Consider the following 3,280-nt stretch of genomic DNA (forward strand, 5'->3'; position numbering starts at 1 on the left):
TGTGGATGTCCAAATTTGTTCAAGCTCAAAAAAAGTTTAGGAAAAACCTGTAAAGGCCTATTAGATGCAGAGATTTCCTTCTCAGGAAATTCTCAAACTACAGACGGCTGAGGATGTTGAGGACATTCAGGAACCAGAGCCACACATAGAGCCACAAAGATGATGAAGGGAGTAGAACATCTCCCTTATGAGGAAAGGCTGAGGGAGCTGGGTCTCTTCAGCTTGGAGAAGAGGAGACTGAGGGGTGACCTCACCAATGTTTACAAATGTTTTAAGGGGGAGTGTCAGAACAATGGAGCCAGGCTTTTTTCAGTGACATCCAGTGATAGGACAGGGGGCAATGGGTGCAAACTGGAGCATAGGAGGTTCCATGTAAATATCAGGAAAAACTTCTTTACTGGGAGAGTGGCAGAGCACTGGAACAGGCTGCCCAGAGAGGCTGTGGATTCTCCTTTGCTGGAGACATTCAAAACCCGCCTGGACAAGTTCCTGTGTGATATGCTCTAGCTGATCCTGCTCTGGCAGGGGGGTTGGACTAGATGATCTTTCGAGGTCCCTTCCAACCCCTAAGATTCTGTGATTCCGTGAACACACCAACCTGTGTCCCCCTGTTGTTGTGCTCCTTGCCAGGCATTCTCTATTAACCACTGCTGATTCAGGACCTGTGAGCTGATCCGGTACAGTTGCTCTTCTGTTCCTAGCATGGACATGAGGTCCCCTTACTTGGCCTAAAGGCCAGGAACTGGGAACGTTCCCATTACTGGACACTGAGATGGTAACAAGGAGATGTGCTTAGAGCACAGAATTTGACTGAACAGTAAGAGGATATCTGTTTGTTATTTTCCCTACTTCTGATCTTAAGAAAGATTCTGGGGAAAATTTAACTCAGCCATACTGCACCCAGCTAGTTTTAGTTGACAGCACCATGTACCACAGTGTTCAGGTTACAAGCAAGTTAATATCCCTTTGAGAGGTGCTAATGTATTGACTGGGATGGGGTGGAGGAATCCTCTTGTCAAGCCTCAAAACCACAGCTTGTGGTCACTGTGAGAGGCCCCACAGTCCCCATCCTGTCCTGCCCAATAAGCCCAAGAGCTCATCCATCTCCCTGCAGAGTTTTCAGGTGCCCTTGCCACTGCAGCGAAGAGGAAAGAAAAGGTGGGGACATTTCTGTAGATTGGTATCCTTTAGGTCTTGCATCCTTACCTACCAGCTCGGTCTCTCCTAGGGCTGCACAGGACCAGAGGATGCAGTCTCTTGACAGTCCACTCTTCCCAAGAGAACTGCTGCCTCCTCCCCCTACGTGCAGCAAACCTTGTCAACTATCTTAGCTGTAGAAATACATGCACTTGCTGTCACGTGCCCTTTGAAAGTGCACACACAGATAGGGCAGGATTATCTCTTAGTTTCCAAAGAGCTGCCAGCAAGCCATTCTCCTTTAGTAAAACCAAGCAGAGCATTGGTGTGTTTCTCATTAGCTCCTGTTATTCATGCTGTTGTAGTGTTTCCAGTTTTAAAGCACACAGTCAACAGACAGCTGAACTGTTCCTGCAAGGGTTTGTTTGTTTAAGAGGATTTGATCTGCGATGGGATATTTTCAAGTCATACACAAAGAAGACACCCTGCTAACAGTGCCACCCTCTGAGCTGCTTGCTTGCCCTGGTTATCCTACTGCCTTAGACAAATGCATACAGTCTCATCCCCACCTAAGTGAAAACTGCGGATTATGTTTCCATCTCCTGACTCTGAGGTAAGGTGTGAGACAATTCAGCCATTAAAGGCCATTCTGCTATTAAACTAGTCCTTTGGTTACAAACCCTACTATTGCTGCCCCTCCTTTCAGCAGTGCTCACAGATCAGGACAGGCAGAAGTAAAAGATCTAAGACAGCCTGTCCCGCCCCCAGACAGTGGGGAAAGGCCATTGTGCAACCCTGTATTGACACTTTTACCCATCACTCCAGCCAGGCAGTTTTTGTCCTTCCCTTTGCTCCCAGTGACACTCCTGCATCAATAATGCTGCACCCCATACAAGTAATATTCTCTTGACCTAGCCTCTCTCAAAGCTCTCTGACCAGATCCTTAAGTCCTTACTCAGCATCCACTCCCTCCAAATACGATTAGCTTGAGTCAGGCTCAGCAGTATCTCAAGATGTTTCGATGCTAATTTGTCTCTTGCAGATGCTTAGCTAGAGCAGGGAAAATAACAAAGAGACAGTCAGGACTTTTATCTGATCAAACACTGAGTAAAACTCTGAGAAAAGTGATCAGAATGTCATGGTTAGGCCCGCATAAATACAGTGTCAAAACTGATGCATTGGTCAAGCTGCTGTAGAATCCAGCCCTATTTTGTCCCTGTCTCTTCAAGCCAGACTGTGGTCCCCTGTTGAAATTTGGAAGAGGCTGCAATGATGATAAGAACAGATTCTTCTGTAGATGCATTGGATGATATTTGTGTAATGGATGCAAAAGTCACTGGGAACCCTAGGTGGCTCCTGCTCTGTGTGCAGGACTTGTGCTCCACCACGGGCACCTGGGTTCAGTGTGGTGATCATCCTGAACAGAAATGAGCCCATGGCTCCAGCTCCAGGAAAGTGGGTCAGGCTCTTCCACTGGTTATACTGGGAGCATGACTCAGCTGCCTGCAACATCTCAGTGGTTGTAGATGGGATCCAGGCTTTGTTTTTTACCATCCTGTTGGATAGCAGTAATTTTGTCTGAGGAAAAGCATGTGCTTAACTTGCTGTGCAGTAAGGGAGGAACATACACAAGGAAAACACTTCTACCCATAGCAGGTAAGGAAAGGTGTCTGCATTGTACTATCAGCTGCAGAGGATTGGTAGTGAGCAAAATTCCTGCCACTTTCTACATTCATATAAACACCTCCTCTGGGTTAAACCAAAAAATGACAGAAAACACAAGCCACTGAAGCAGCCCCAGCCTGACGGCATGCTTTGAACTGCTATTATTCTCGACAACCTTTTCCAGTGTTCAAAGAGTTTCCCCAGCAAAAAAAACCTCCCCAAAATGCCTGGATGCAAGGAGCAATCCCTGCAGCATCCACTTCTTTGTCTTCTCCACCAAGCATCTCCTGGCAGAACAAACCCGGGAGGAAGAGGTGCCTCGGAGAGAAGATGCAGCGGCTGCCAAGCTGCTGGGGAGGCGGGTGCTGGGGCAGGGACTCGAGCAAATAAAATACCCCTGGGGCGCTGCTCCTCCGGGAGAGCTGAGAACCAGCAGCCGGGGAGCTGGGGTGGAGCCGGCCGGGCGGGGCATCCCGGA

Source organism: Chaetura pelagica, unplaced genomic scaffold, assembly GCF_000747805.2.
Source record: "Chaetura pelagica isolate M959 unplaced genomic scaffold, ChaPel_1.0 scaffold249, whole genome shotgun sequence".
In the NCBI taxonomy this organism is placed as follows: Eukaryota; Metazoa; Chordata; class Aves; order Apodiformes; family Apodidae; genus Chaetura; species Chaetura pelagica.